Genomic DNA, 16,086 nt, shown 5'->3' on the forward strand with positions numbered 1-16,086 from the left:
ATGTAACATGAGCCATTACTCTTCCCAAGGTGGGGCAAGATGCTTAAACAGTCTGTTCTCAGTGCAAAACCCTCTGAGTTCTGCCCAGGCTGCTTTGACAGTATGTAATGAGCTCCTGTCCTGCTCAATGTGTAGTCATTACAAAGCCCCCAGATTACATATATAAATGGGTTTCTCCTCTCAGGATCCTGAAAAGAGCTCAAGCAATTACTCTGCCAAATTAACCTGCCTCCAAATCAAGCCTTTGTTCCTGTACTCTAGGAAGATTTAAGAGCATGAATTTGAAGTACCCTTAGTACTTGGATGAAATCAGAAACAGGAGTGGAAAGCTATAATGGAGAGCTATATGCCACTGCATCCTCTCCAATAACCTCTGTAAGCCAGGCTGACAGCTCCAGAGCTGGTGGTTAGTTGTCACACCAGCCTTCTAGAGATATGTAAAGCTTAGACAGATCCAACACCCTAAATGCCTGCCATTACGTACCAAAGAGAAAAATTGCCATGCTAGTCTAATTGGTGATCAAGTCTTATTTAACAATGTGAATGAAGATCACCATGGATACTATAAGTCACTGCATACTTTCAACTCTAAAATAAAACAAAAATCTGAAAATAGTTTTAAATTTCCTTTTTGCCTGGCTATGGTCCCTCCACACTCTGCCTTGCCTGTTTCTTCTGCAAACATTCAAAATCATGGTACCTCAAGTGCCATCTCTCCATGCTGCCTCATACTCACTATCACAAGGTGAATGAGATGCCTTGCACCACCCTGCTGTGAAAGAAAAATGGAAGGTGGAATCTTATCCATGTTGTTACAAAAAGTTTTCTGGTCACTAGTATAAAAGGACAGCAATCCAGAATTAGCAACAACATCAAGATTACCAGAAAAAATAGTAGGAGGCTCATAGCTATGCTGAGTTTTTGGTCTCCAGGGAGAAGCTAAGCAGCCTTTCCCATGTAACCACATCTCGATACATGAACATATTTGCACTGACTTAAGGAAAGCCAAAAATGTACCAGTGCTGCTTCCAATAACACCTAGAAAAGTACCTGTAATGAAGAAAAAGAAGTTGCAGCATTTTAGGAAGGTACTGGAGACAAGACCCATGCATCTCCCAAGACCTCTACTTTTCTTCTCTCTGAGAGAGAAGAGGGTGCAGGCTGCTCCACAGGAAAACCAAGAGAAGATGGGGACTACGGGCCATGCTGTCACCAACACAGACACAGCCATCAAACAACAACCACAAACCAAGTTCAGTCCAGGAAGCCAAACCACATGCATTAAAACTGACAGCAGACCTGCCCACCACACAAGTCAAGCACAGAACAAAGCCGAGGCTATATAGTGTTCCCAGGCCAAGGAGCAGAGGGGATGCATGGATGTGGGTCCCAGGTGAGGCTGTTCAGGGCAATTATAGCCCATCAGGATGGTCGGGGCTCACTACACAGCAGCTGGCTTTGGGCATTAAGCAATAACTAGGGTCTCTATTTCCCATGCATGGGCTGTGAGTCAGCTTCCATGGCTGCTGATCTGATTTTTTCACCTAGCAACAAGAGAAACGGATGGATGGGGGGATGTTAGGAGAGACATTGAAACAAAATGAGATGAGAAAGGCAGAAACTAAATCATTAAGGAGAATAAGAGGCAGGTGTGGTGCCTGAAGCTACTTGAGTTTCCAAAGGGCAAAGATCAGTTTGTGCATAGCAGAGTCCCTTCTGCACTTTAGCCTCCCTGGGAAACCATGACCAACTCTTGTAGGGTGAGGGACACATCCAGCTCTCCCTTGAGTCACACTGTAGATCAGTAGGCTTTGTCCTGCATATCAGAAGCTCTGCACCAGCCCAGCTGTGACCAAAAGGCTTTACCTGTGCACGAAGTCACCCTGAGCCTGCCTCTTACCAGTCAGCACAACAGCCAAAGGGTAGCCATGAGGCAGTCCTCACCATGCCCACCAAGGTACAGCAAGTAACACCATCATAGCTGGTTGAACTGGGACAACTGGAAGGCATGACGCCAAATTCTTCCTTGGGGACAGCCCTCTTCAGGGGCCAGAGCCCTGCACCCTCTCCCAGGACACACCATGCTGCAGCCAGCCCTGCTGTTGGCAGCCTGAGGACCAGGGGGAATGGGTGGGTTGCCCAACCACCTCTTCCCAGAGGAGAGGATGCTCTCAGAGACTCAGGGGTCAGCACTAGGGAAGGCTGTGCCTCCTCAAGCTCTAAAAAAAGGACCTTGTTTCTGCTCAGCGTTTTTTTTTTCCCATCTGGGCTAAATCCACTCTTAGAAAGCGGTGTCTCTATCTCCAGGGAAACAGGCCCTCTGCGCTCACAGGGGCTCAGCCGGCTTCCCCTCTCCTTTCACCGTGGGTCACTCAGCAGCAAGGCTGAGGCACGCAATCAGTGGGGCGTTGGGCTCACAGGGCCACCCCAGGTCAGGAGCATTGCAAGTCCCGGATGCTCTCAGGCAACATGTGTTGGTCTCCATGCTGAAGCCAGGGCCACCACAGGACCTTTGTGAGCCTGCCCAGCCCTGGAAAGCTCACACAGGAGTGATTACAAAGACCAGCCATGCTCAGAAGCCTCTCATTACTGAGACTGACTCGTGCAGTCTGCTTTGAATCTTCTTCTCTTCTGCCCAAAATAGCTCTGTGTTCCCAGCACCAGTTTTCTTCATGAACTCACTCACTGCCCTCCCTCCCACCGCAGCGAGCCAGACATCCTGCTCACAGAAGTCCACCCCAGCTGCACTACAGCACCCCTGTCCCCCACATAATCGCCCTCCATCCTTTCCCCATGTGGGCACTGCAGATCCATGGGACACTTTGGGCAAGCTGCGGGGCCGAAAAGGCTAGGGGGAGAGGGGATGACATGACAACAGGCTGAGCTCATTGCAGAGCCCAAACAGCCCTTTTCCCAGCTTGCTCAGAATGGTTATCACCTCCTCTCCCACCTCCTTGACCACTGAGGAAGGAATTCATGTCACGGTGGAGGAAGGTTTCACCCAGCAGCTTCTGTATTTCCCCTCTCTAGGCTCAAATCTTCAAATCCGAGCCCCAAAGAAATTCCCATAGCAGCTACATTTCAGAGTGGTTCTTTGTTCCCACAAGCCTAACTCCATTTGAGAGAGCTGCTTTGCAGTAGCATCTGAGCTGGAAAGGAAACAAGCCTGCAAGAGTCTTCTGGGCTACAGTCCCCCACCCATGGATGGCCACAAGACCTCTCTTACAGACATCAGCACAGGTAGCTCAGTCCTTTCCTGCTTTGAGGACCAACTCCCAAACCTATGATGGCTGCTCCTGGGTGCCTCTTCCTTGCTCAGAGGTAGAGAAATCCACTGCACCCCACATCACATTGCAGGAGAGTTATACCCAGGTTTCCAGGCAGCCCCACCATCAGGTCTGCCCTGCTGGGACCCCTGTCCAAGAGCACACATCAGCAGAGGACACGGACCTCTCGTGGCCTTCCTGCGCCTCAGGCTTCCAGGCACAGCACAGTGCAGCACCCCAGCCCTGACACCATGCCCGCGCAGAGTTCGTTGCAGGATTCATGCCTTATCTCGCCTCAGCATCTGAAAGCAGACTTTGGCTAAGTCCTACACGCTGCTATTTAAAGTAAGCCAATTTGTATTCATTCTGCTTGCTACATTCACCAGTTGTTCTGAATTGTGTTTGAAGCTGAAGGGAAGAGGAAATGTACAACAAGAAAAAATTATACACTGGTAAATTTTGTTCTAATCCCTTCTCCTCCCATTATCGCTTCCCCTTTTTTTGGGTTTCTTTTTTGTTTTCTGTGTTTTATGTATTATTAGCTTTAGCATAATTTTGACTGAGAAAATATGTAGCTGATAGGACGGACTAATTACACTACCTAGAAGAATTAATTACACCATCTGTGACTGACAGTGGAGTCTGACTCGTTCCTTCCTGGTAGATGGAGCTACAACACCAGCTGCCCCAAATCTTTCCCTGTAGAAGGCAAAAGAGGAATTATGTAGGAAACTTAGTTTAAAAGCCATTACTACTCTTTTTGAGCAATTTAGCATCATCGGATGACCTAGCCTGACTGGCCGAGTCAGGGACGAGGCTGATCTGCCACCCCTTTTGATATAGAAAGGAAACAGTTCTAGACATGCCCTGGCCCTCTGCTGCTAGCAATCAGCTTAGCTCAGTCAGTCCTAGGAGCTAAAATGGGCCAGGGCCTGTTTGCAAGACAAGTGGTACAGTATGGCTCATGTCCCTCATGTCTTCTACCCCTTCTCACCACCTGGGACCCGTCCCTGGACAAAGCCACCCCTGGAGCAGGAGCCAGGCTTTGTCTGTGAGTTGGCACAAGCTAAATCTGTGCTGGGGGCTGCACTAAAAATGTGATGGTCAGGATGATCCCAGGACGGCTAGTCCCCTGGCCCTGCCTGGGTTGCTCACAGAGACTCCCAAAATAATAATTTGCTCCCATTCCCAAAGTCCAGCAGAGGTGCGAGAGCAGGCTGCTGTCTCAGCACCCACCCACCATGGATGGACCAGAAACTGCAACACTTTGGGAGAAGCAGGAGCACTGGAGGTAGTGAGGTTTTGCCTCACTGGAAAGACTGCATCGCATCTCTTATAGGTTCACCCAAGTCCTGCCAGACTGCTGCTGGCATGTTGTCATCAGCAGGCTCTGGCTGCAGCCCTGGAGGGGTGGTAGCAGCCTTGGTCTCTGCAGACAGCTGAAAATCTGCCCTGGTTACTGTCTTGCCATACAATGGGCCTGTTGAAGATTGTCATGGCTGAATGTGGGTGATGGAAGATCTGTTCAGAAGCACAGCCTTGAATGTGTGTTTTCAGCTAAGGGAGGGAAGTGGTGCCCCCATGGAGCAGGAAAATTTAAATATTCATGCTTTAAGGTAGCTGTTCCTGCCCTTTTTGCCTCCAGCTCTGCTGTAGTTCTTTTCCTCCCACTCTTCTTTTAAGCCCACTCAGCTTACACAGGATAAGCTGTTGTAGTTATGATGTTAGAGCAAACCTCTTGACTGCATTAACACATCCCTATCTAAAACTGAGGACCCCAAGTATACAGTTGTATGTATAGCCCCTTGCTATTGTTTATCAGGTGCACATTACATGGACAAAAAAAAAAACATGGACTCCCCAGCTCTAGTTTAGACCAGGAATCTGTTTTCTCTCAGTGCTGAAGAACCCAATGCAGTGATCCTTAACCTGAAGAGCCTGGATCCTTCTCTAGCTAACCCATGAAAAGCTCAAGACATCCACCAAGACTGGATGTTTTCCTGATTCAGTATTTGCCCCAGGTTTTGAAGAGCCCCCAAACTATACTTTGGTTAAGCCTCTAGGAAACACACACTAGCTGGACACAGACAGATCCTGGGGAATTCCCAGGCGCTCACAGGGTAAGCAAGTTTTATTTTGGAGCAGGTATTGGGAAAGGTCCAGAATGGTGACAAGGGACTGTCAATGCACAAAGATGCTCTGGCCTCATCCTGTACGCAAGGTGTTGTGAGCAGCCCACGGCTCTCTGAAGGGCTTTTTTTACATCATGAAATTCCTTGGCAAGGGCTGAAGAACCAAAGTAGCAGTCCTGCACTGCCAGAGCAAGGACACATGTCTGGCTCGTAGCAAATATTTGCATAGAAGCATTTCACATGGGAGAAACTTCCTGAAATCCTCCTCTTCTTGAAAGGAGAGGAGCTAAGGAGAGCAACAAAATTTGGTGTTTTTTCTTTCCTTCTCCCCAGGTAATCCTTGTGCCTCTCATTCTCATCAAAAGGAATTCTCCACCTCCGGCTTGGGAAGTGCTTTGCACTCCAGACTACAGCCGCTCCCAGCTCCAAGAACACACCACCACTTTCTCCTGCAATGACCATTTTTTGCAGTTCGACAGGTTCTGCAAATGGGTGAAGGTTGGAAGAATAGTGGGCTGGCACAGGGCTGGAGAACAGAAAGGAGATGGGGCAGTGAAGGAAGAGGAACAAGAAGCCAGAATCTAAGGAAAGTGTGCCCATATGAAGTAAAAGGACATCTGATGAAGGGAAACAAGAGTCACTGGGGAAAAACAGGAAAAATTTGGGGAGCAACAGCGGAGATGCAATGAGTGAGCAAAATGAGAGAGGGAAAGATGAGCAGATGCCCAGAGAAAAGACAGGGAGATGCAAGTCTGCTGTTTGCAATACTGGAAATAGTGATGGGGTGAAAGATTTGGATCTGATACAGGATACTCATACACATATTTTTCAAGAAGCTGTTCCTGCATTTTCAGCTGGGTTTTGCTGCAACCTTGAAATGTCACTTTATTTCTTTATAGTATAGCTTACTTACCTGTCACTTGGAGGTAGTGATAATATTTCCATCACAAGAGCATGGGTATGCTTAAACAAAAAGCTTCAGGATCACAGATGGAAGTGCAAAGTATAGTCACATTTAGTCAGATTTCACATATACACACGTACAGACACGCTCGGATGACCACATATATTGGTAACCACACATATGTAGATATAAATATATTACAAAGATACATATCCCTTTTTTATTTATTTAGGCCAAGCTGACATTTCACGGTTGCTTAGTTACCGGAGAACAATAATGAGAATCTGTTTAGTATATATTGCATGAAGAAGGAAAGGGAAAGGGCAGCTGGATATCATGTCAGACACAACCGCTTGTCGGGCAGATTAGCCCTTTTGGTGGGAAATATGGAGAAAGGCAAAAGAGATCAAAGCTGAAAGGAGTTCAGAGAGGGAGGCAACGAGCTGGGACCTGTGGTGCATGTGGTTTTTGGTGTTCCCATGGCACCTCCATGAGTGTGAATCAAAACTCAGGTCATCAGGAGTCATGAAGTGTGTGTTACTTTTGTGACATACGCCAGGTCTCAAGTTAAACAGACTTTAGAGACATGGTAAGTGGTTACAAAATATGCTTCTTTATACCGGACCTCTACTCTCCTGCTCCCCATCCACAACAACGCTGACACCCTTCCTTCAAAACAAATGCCTTTATTACAATTCATATATTAAGAATAGAATTACAAAGCTTAGAGACAGGCATACAGCAATTAAAGAAAACCAGATTTTGGCTATAGTTGAGCTGCCAGAAGTTCAGTCTCTGCTTTACCCAGTTAAAAACAAGCGAGAACACAGTCCTTTTATCAGGGATTCAAATTTTAGGTAAGACCTTGTCCTGGATATTGCTCAGACACATACTGGATATGTTACTTATCTTAAATACATAGTTCCCTCACAGGGTTCCACTTGGAGTTAAGCCTTCCTCCCATTCTCCCCAGTCTCCAAGAACTCCCTATGACTCATAACATTAATATTTAATCAAGGTATGTTAACATTTCCTTCAAATTATTGTTGACTTTCCTAACTTTAGAGTTGCCATTGTTGTCTCTTGATCATATATAGGACCAACTCCTGACAAGATGGTGAAAAAAACCTCTCTGCTGACGAAGTTAAACACCAATGTTTAACTTGACTCCAAACAAGCTGTTTGCATGTTCTGAAAGAAATATTGCTAAGACAGAGCATATGTCTGCTACTGGATCCAAGGGACCACCCAGACCAGCGCTCTGATTGCAACAGGAAGCAGCAAAGGCTTAGGCAAAGTTGGCACAAACATACAGCGATCCTTCTCCCACTCTCTTCTCCCAGCAGCCAGCTATCCACTGCAGAGACATTTCCTGAGATAAAGATCACATCTGCGTCAATGTGTTTAGTGGATCTTAATGGCCTTTCTGTTTTTTTTTCTCCACAAATGTGTCAAGATGCTTTTAGAACTAATCATAATTTTGCCCTCCATACCATACAATGAATTTCACAGTTTAAACACGCACCAGATGAAAAAAAGGTGCTTCTTTTTGGTTTTGACTGGGGATTCCTTCTTTTCATATTAAGTGAAAACAGCCATTTCCTAACCCAGTTCTGTGATCCTCCTAGACCTCTGTCATGTCCTACTCAGACATCTCTTCTCCAAGCTGAAAAGACCTAACACCCTACCAAATCAAAGGAAGGACTGTAATCTTGCTGCCTTATGAGCTGAAACATTAAAAAGTGTGCAGAAATGTAGAGAACAATATAGATGTAGTATGAAGTAGATACATTTATACAATCGCATTAATGAAAATAGCAAGTGCAGTCAATTTCCAGCCCTTGATGAGACTGGACAGGATAACAACCAACCTTAGGGAGGACAGCGTGCTTGGGACAAACCATGCCAGCCCCACTATTGAAGGATATTGTTACATCAGAGCAGTAAAAGCAAACATTTGCTCATAACTCAAACTAGTTTCAGCTCAGCTAAACTGATCCCAGAGTCAGCTGTGCTGCCACAGAGATCAGATTTCTGCTGTATTTCTATCAACCACATTACAAAGCGTGTTCCACATGAGGCTGAAACCTATCCAGAAAAAATGCCTCTGACTGCCTGAAATCTGATCTAAGTTACAGCTCCAGCAAGTCTTAGATCAAGCTTAATTGAGCAGGTTTTTAAACTACCTTGAATTTTGGACACCCATTCTCCAAGTCTGGAGTTTGGGTTTTTTGTTTGTTTGTTTGTTTGTTTGTTTGTATTGTTTTGTTTTTCTGTACTCCTGCACCCAGATAAATAAAAACATCACTTTTAATCTCTTTTACAGGACACATGTCATCTTACTGCCTCACCAACCTACTTTCTGGGCTGCTCCATAAACCATGCTGGTGCCAAAATGTACAACAGAAAGGAGCTAAAGAAACAACAAAAGAAAGACAAAGATGTAAAAACATCCACCTGTAAATTACAACTCAACTTTATTCTGCAGCCTATACCCTCAAAGATTGTGGCACCCGGAACCAGATGCTTGTGATAGATATTGAAGTGACCCTTGACTATCACACTGCCTACCTACTTAGCAAGACATTTATTTCATGTTCATCGTGCAATCTGAAATCATCCAATAATAAGTATTCCAAAAAAGCCTACCACGTTTTCATATTTAATGTACATACTGTAGCTAAATAAAACCACTTTCGAGGGGTAAATAATTGCAGAGGAAGAGAAAAATTCAAGAGCGTAGGCTACGAAGATGCACTTTCAGCTGAAACGTTTTAAAAAGCAATTAGTTGAGGCAGAAAAGCAGGAAAACTGTTCTTATATGGCTAAATCAACACTAGAAGATACTGTGATAGATAAGTAGGAGAAAGCAGGGCAGTACACACAAAGGAGGAAGGAGGTTATAGTCTAGCCTCACCTTGTATCTAGGGGCAAGGCCCTTCATCTCTTCCGTCTGACAGATTCTCCATTTGTACTGGGGGAGGTGGATCTTACAAATTGTTTATTGTGAGGATTAATAGTGCAAAGAGGTTTAGGAATATAAGTCAAGAACAGCCAACTGGAAGGAGTGGAAAAACAAACAAACAAACAAATAAACAAACACCATAAAAAATCAGAGCTGGACATTAGAAAAGAAATTACCAGATCCTCATATTTTTTCCTTCTGGAAATGCCGTTGTGTTTGAACTGCCTTTGGAGCACCCCTATTCCCAGCTCCACAGCATGTAACATTCACAGAGTCACCAGCGCTCCCAAAAGCAGATGGTGACTTTGGATCATCTCTGCAGTGACTCTGTCTGGACACTCAGCAAGCCAGAAAACCCAGTTCATTGCCACAAGTATCAATGATTTCCCCCCATGCACCTCTCCATCTGTGAGACCAGTAGTGAGTTACTCACTTCTCAGACCCACCTCTTCCACTGTTGTCCCAGCTTATACAAGTTACTTTCCAGTTCTCCACCTTACTCCTTGGCTCATCTCTGCTGAGATTCTTCTCTGCTCTCCTACCCCTACCATGATCTACCATGTGGATTGTGGTGACACATGGTGGAATAGGATGGGCTGAACAAACACAACCACAGTAGTGTTCAAGTATTGATGTTTCTTTCTTGCCCAGGAGAGAAAAGAGTTTGGAATCTCTCTTTCTCTTTTCCAAGCCTGGTGCTACAATGCTAAAAGTGAGTGGAGCAAAACGAACTCAACCTGTTTTCCCTGAAGGTGAGAAGGGAGGAGCACTGCGCAGAACATTTGCTCCCTCCGCTGTCCACTGAGAGGAGGTCTGCTGCCCTTTCTCCTGGGTTAAAAACCAAGGTTTTCCAGTCTTTTTCAGAATCTACCAAAAAAAACAGTAGCCATCTGCTCAGTGAAACAAGGGTCACAGCCAGGGGCTGTGACCTGGCCAGAAATGTAAGGCAGCTCAGGCCCAGACCCCAGAGAAGTACCATGAGGTGATGTGGGGACCTTTTCCGAACAGAACTGACAGGTGAACAGGCTAGGCAAGGTCAGAAAAGGGTGTGAAATAAGGAGATAATGCAAAAATCAGCTCCTGAAACACACGGGAATTGCTCTGTTGGACAGAAGCAGGGAGCAAACCTGGAGAAAGTTGTTGCAATGGACAAAAAGGTTCCGAAGTAAAAATAAGGGCTTTTCTGGAGATAGAATTGAGTTAACTGGTATTTGCAGTTCACACACATTACCCTTCCTGTAATGCCGCCACCTCAGGGTGCTTCCCCACAGAAACAGCCCAGCCTAGATTTGGCCAGCAGTGGGACGAGCAGCACCAGGAGATGCAGCAGGAGCTGTGTCGGTGGCTCTGCAGACAGCGCTCTGCCACCGGAGACAGCTCTGGATGAGCACCTCCCTGAAAGACTGTAGCTGAAGATGCTGTCTGCCAGATGGCCCCGAATTCTTCCCAAAGCTTTGGAGTTTGTCATGATTTCCTCCCGTTTCAGGGCTATGATATCCTGCCTCATGCAAAATGAGGCTTCGTCTGCTTTAAGCTGTAGTGAGGCAGACAGCTCGGATTGGCATGGGAGACTGTCACTTCTCTCCAGCATTCACAGGTACAGTGACACTGCTCACACCAAAGGCAGCTGCCACACACTGATGTTTCCAGTGGGGATGAAGCACGTCTCCCCAGGTAGGAAGAAATTCAATGAATACCCTGTGAGGAGCAGGCTGGGTCAGGAAAACAGTTCAGGAACAGAGATGAGAAAGCAAGCAGAGGTGGTTTGTAAAGCCAAAGTGGACTAGGACCATGTTTTATCTCAGGTGAGGGGGCCATCACCAAAGCAACATGATGTGCAGGGGACCAAAAGTGGTAAAAATTAAGAAGAGGAGAAGATCAAGTAGGAAAAGGAGGATGCTGTGGGGCAGAAAAACAGGCAGATGAGATGAGAGAATGCAAGCTGGATAAACACTATTCTATCCCCTCTCCTTACTGAGCAAAAGCACTTTGAAAATAAGTCATTATTATTATGAATATAAAGAAATAATCCCAGTTTTGCTCTATCATCTGTCTGTTTGGTTGAGAAATGTCAGATGCTCGGGGAGGGGAGGCGGAAAGGTTGACATCAGACAACATCCATTTGTAAAATTGTATCTGCCAGTTTCCCAGCAGCTGTGATCTCCAGTTAATATCAGAAGTGAATGTGAGAGGCTAGACGGAGGGGAGCTGGGGGAGGAGGAATTATGATTTTCAGTTCTCCCAAGCAATGCTTGGCACTAGAGCCAACACTTGATAAAGAATTGACTCAGTCACTAACTCACACAGGCTCCCTCTCTAGTAATGGACTCCTCTCTCATTAGCAAATACAATTGACAGTAAAAATAAACACTTGCACCCTCCCCCTCCTGTGCTGCTGACACAGCCCTGATTGACGGATCTCACAAGTACATCAATGAAAGGAGAGGACAGTTGCTGTTATCAGCCGGCGTGAACACGGGACAGAGCTAATAATAATATCTTATGTTTACATAGAGTCTTTCTGTCACGATCCAAAGCACTGTAGAGCACAGACAGCACTCTAGCAGGCTCTGAATGGTTTGCAGTAAGTAAATTTGAGAAAGGGCTCTCATTCTAAACTTCTCTGTTCAGTTGCTCAAAATTTTAAGTTTATTCATTTTCTGTTAGAACTGACAGTGAGCAATACCCAAGTTTAACTGCCTAGAAAAGAGACAATAGAAAGCACCCAGGCTTTGTTTTGTTTGCAAAGTGAACAAAGTCCAAAACAGTTCCTTTGGTTCTGAAGCATGACTGCAGATACCTGTGCCTTGTCCCAGTGATGAAGTATCCTGGCACGCCTCAGGAAAAAAACTGCAAAGATGTCATGCCTGAGTTATCTGAGAAGGAGGAGGGAAGAGTGAGGGAAGAAAGCGTATTTGCTGCCTTTAAACAAATAATTAATCAGATCTTTTCGCACTGAAGTGTAAGTAGTTGAGATTAACACTTCAGTGAGGCATTGCGTTACACCAGACCATAATGAAGGAAAAATTTTCATCATTTCAGAAGTCTGTCTAGGCATTAGCAATGTACACATGCAGTAACATCAGAACATTATGCACAGAACATGCCCAGCAGTCTGCAGTGGCAGATGCAGTTTTGTGCAGAAGCAAAGCCTCTAACTCCCATCAAAGATTATACATTACGAAAACTTCAGCAAAGAGCCATTATGCACATACTGCACAGTCTATGTCTGAAGACACTATTTTGAGCAAGAGCCGTATGCAAGTCTTCCAGCACACAGTGTTCTGCATGCATTATCCCACTTCACGTTACTCACTGCATATATCCTCCTGCATGAACTGTCAGCTGCAATCTCACCGAAAAGGGCAACAGAGTTGAACCCATTCCCCAAGTGTTTAATATCATGGAGTCCATCCGCTTTTCTGGCGTTCAGTTTCTCTCCTGAGTGGGAGGGTTTCTGGCAAGGCCCCACATTTTCCACAGCAGCAGAATTTCTTATGGAATGCATTTTATGCCAGAGTATTTCTTCTTAAACTGCAGGACTTCATTCTTCACACAATAACATTCTACTTTAGGGTTGTAGCGAAACCTTAAAATACCAAACAGATGTAATCTGATGACACACTGTCCTCCTGAATCCATGGCCAACACAGAAGCATCCTCTACTATTCTCTTCCAGGGAGGTTTTATGCCTGAGCCAGCTCTGTGGCACTTCAGCACTTGTAAGAAAGGCATAAAACCTTCCCTTTTCCTTGCTAGAACCTAATCCAAATTAAAACAAAAATATTAGCTCTGTTAGGTTCATCTTAATGGAGAAAACAGCCATATGAACCTGAGGTTCCTTAGCCTCAGTACAGACAGCAGCTGATTTACCAAAGCCCAAGTTACTATCACTTCTTTAATTGCCTTCTCCATCAGCTGGTTCAACAGTGAACCGAAACCACTGCAAAAACTCATAAACTCATTCCATGTTGGAAACAGAGATGTTATGCAAAACTAATTCAATGCAACCTCAGTACTGTTAAGGGAAAGCACACAATATAAAACAGAACATTATCATTATATATGTAAATACATGATTTAAAAATAATAATAATAAAAAAAAACTCTAAAAATGGTAATTGCTGGAAGGGAGTTTTCCAGCAGCAATAAGAACAAGTCAATGGAAAGATACTAGTTCTGTTTCTAGCAGCTGTGTGGCAAGGCCATCTCAGACCAGGTTCCTGCAAAGAATCCAGCCTAGCCAGTTCTTCCCCAGTCTCTACTGTCTTCTGCTTACCCAGCACACCCCACCTACTGGCATATTTTCTTCACCAGTGCTTCTAGACAGGAGTCTGTGGATATTAGCTTGTGGACTTGAAGAAAAAGGCATCAAACGCAGATCAGCTAAACTGGCAGTATTGAGGGGCATTAGAGGCTGGAGGCTGCCAAAATCTCAGTCCCTTGGAGGCTGGAGATCAGATTTTCTGCATAGATTAAGGTCCTAGAGGAAGCAGACAAAAAGTGAAAAGGTTTCTTTAGGAGGGAGAGAGAAGAGGAAAAAGACACTAGCTGATCCTCACCTTTCCATTCAAATCTTCAAGAACACACCTATTCCTCCTGAATGCGCTGGGGCTGAGATGGAAAGCCATCATTTTTCCTTCTCAGTCTAACTGTGGTACCATGTTTTGCACAAAAACCCATCTGTTGTTGACGTTCAGTGTGCTCGACAGTTCTCTGTTCCCCTCCACCACAAGCTGTTGCTGTAGGGTTCAGTTCTTCTCATCCCAAATCTCATTTGCGTTCTGCAGCCAACAAGCTGCAGCTCTGAACGACTCCTAAAGAGAACAGACGACATGCAGCTTCTCATCTTGCTAATGGAAGTATTTTCTTTGTAACCTTTATCTCTTTGTGCTAGCTTACAAGAATTCCTCTGTGTACAAAGACCCCTTTATTTTTGTAACCACCTGCCCCAAATTTTTGCTCCTCCAACCTCCTGCATCGCATTCAGCACATCCCACCTCCTGGGCCAGACTCTTCTGATAACATCAAGGTGAACAGAATAGGAGCAGCTCCATAATAGCGAAGTACGTTTGTTTTAAATCTATATTTGTCATGCCAGCATGCAACAGAGAAGATTTAATTAGCCAGTGAAGCTCGCCTTTGGTATGTTTTCATGAATACAGTAAGAGTTTTGATGCATGACTTCAGGCTACTACAACAAACAAAGAAAACACACCATGAAATTAAGAAACATAATAATATACAAGAGAAGACACTTGGCTGCTGTTACATATTTCACTGAGAAATGGGACACCACCAAACCTGGATCAAGCTGCCTAAATCTAGGGAGATTTATAAATTCAGATCTGAATTTTGCACTACAGTCTCAGTTAAATGCAGGAAAGAAGTTAATCGCATATGAGATGACTGCAGAAATGAGAAAGAAGAAAGCATGGGTGACTAAATGAATGGCCCTGATGTGACACATTAGCAAAACCCCAAGGTTGTTTTACATTGTTTTGACAGCAAGGGCTGCAGAAAGACTGCTGTGCCAACCAGGACAACACCAGACCACAGCATGACCCTGTCTCTGTTTCTGCCATGCTCTCTATTATGGGTCTATACAACTCTGAAAGGGACACACCTCCCTACACAAGTGCTCACACAGCTCTTCAAAGCAGAGGTGTGCCTTGCTGGTGCCAGTGATGTACTCCAGATGAGTAATATTAAGAGTCAGCAGCAAGCGTTAGAGCTAGACTTTCCATTGACCTTTTCTAAGCAGCTGCAAAATGGCATCCTTGGGCTAACCAGACCACATGTCAGTGAAGGAGGTCTTCAGGTCTGCCCAGGGGTACCTTTGATTCAGTCCTGACTGTCACACATTTCTTACCTGACCTTCTCTGATGAGCAGAAGTTAAATGATACATTTGACTTTGCAGGTATGTTATAAAGGATTCACTATTTAGCATTTACACTTCCCTACACACACTGCTATGTGATGCCATTTATTATCTTTCAGTCCTCCATTCACGTTAAGAGGACAAATCAAATACACAAACCCATTTTCAGTCCATGGAAAATTATCCAGCCCAAAATTCTAGCAACTGCTTTCAATTTTATCTACCATGATTTCTAGTTGATACTTTCTTTCCCACATATGCTGGTAATGCATGTAATGCTGGTAATGCTGGAATGCTGGTAACCTGCAGTCTGGGGGACAAGCACTACATCACCAAGCTTTATCAAGTATGGTTCTGCTGGCAAATTCCTTACAGTTTCACTGTGCTTGCAGCACCCATTAATGCATGTCTGTCTGTCTTTGCTACCGTTTCCACATAGCATAACACGAGAAAGAAAGTAGCACTTGTAAGCAGACACCTGGGTTTTGCGTCCAGGTGTGAGCAGCTGGGGCTTTTTCGTATGACTTCAGGTTACAAGGAGGCCACACTTGGAGCACACAGATGAGGAGCAGTGTGGGAAGGTCTCACCAAAACTGGCTCTGTCACTCCAGGGCTGAAGAGAAGATTTCCTTCTCCAAGAGCTGCCAATCTAGTACTTTTTTGCTAGTGATAATATTTTCTATGTTTAAAAATAAACTTAGTGAAGTATGTGCTACCTAACAATGTACGTCTCTCCAGTCTCAGTATTTAAAAACAAAAAAAAAAAAGAAAAATCAGACTGAATATCAAACACTGCAAACCAGTATCAGGTATAACCAAATTATAGTTTAATATGTTCCAGGTATCCCATTTAGAGCTGCAGATCTTTCAAGGAAATAGGTTTACCCCACTGAGAAATGTATATGATGTATATGCAGTGAAATTAAAGCAACTTTAG

At 44.8% G+C, this 16,086-nt stretch overlaps 1 protein-coding gene across 1 annotated transcript in view; it reads right to left on the bottom strand.

Moving 5' to 3' along the window:
* GRIN2B (glutamate ionotropic receptor NMDA type subunit 2B) overlaps positions 1 to 13,974 on the bottom strand; it is a 258,958-nt gene extending 244,984 nt beyond the window's left edge. The window contains exons 1-2 of the mRNA XM_065045215.1: positions 13,830 to 13,974; positions 12,584 to 13,750 (exon numbers count right to left, since the gene is read on the bottom strand). The gene's annotated coding sequence lies outside the window, so the exon portion shown is untranslated. The remainder of the gene's footprint in view (positions 1 to 12,583; positions 13,751 to 13,829) is intronic.
* Between the last annotated feature and the right edge of the window lie 2,112 nt (positions 13,975 to 16,086).

Source organism: Columba livia, chromosome 1 (assembly GCF_036013475.1).
Source record: "Columba livia isolate bColLiv1 breed racing homer chromosome 1, bColLiv1.pat.W.v2, whole genome shotgun sequence".
NCBI lineage: Eukaryota > Metazoa > Chordata > Aves > Columbiformes > Columbidae > Columba > Columba livia.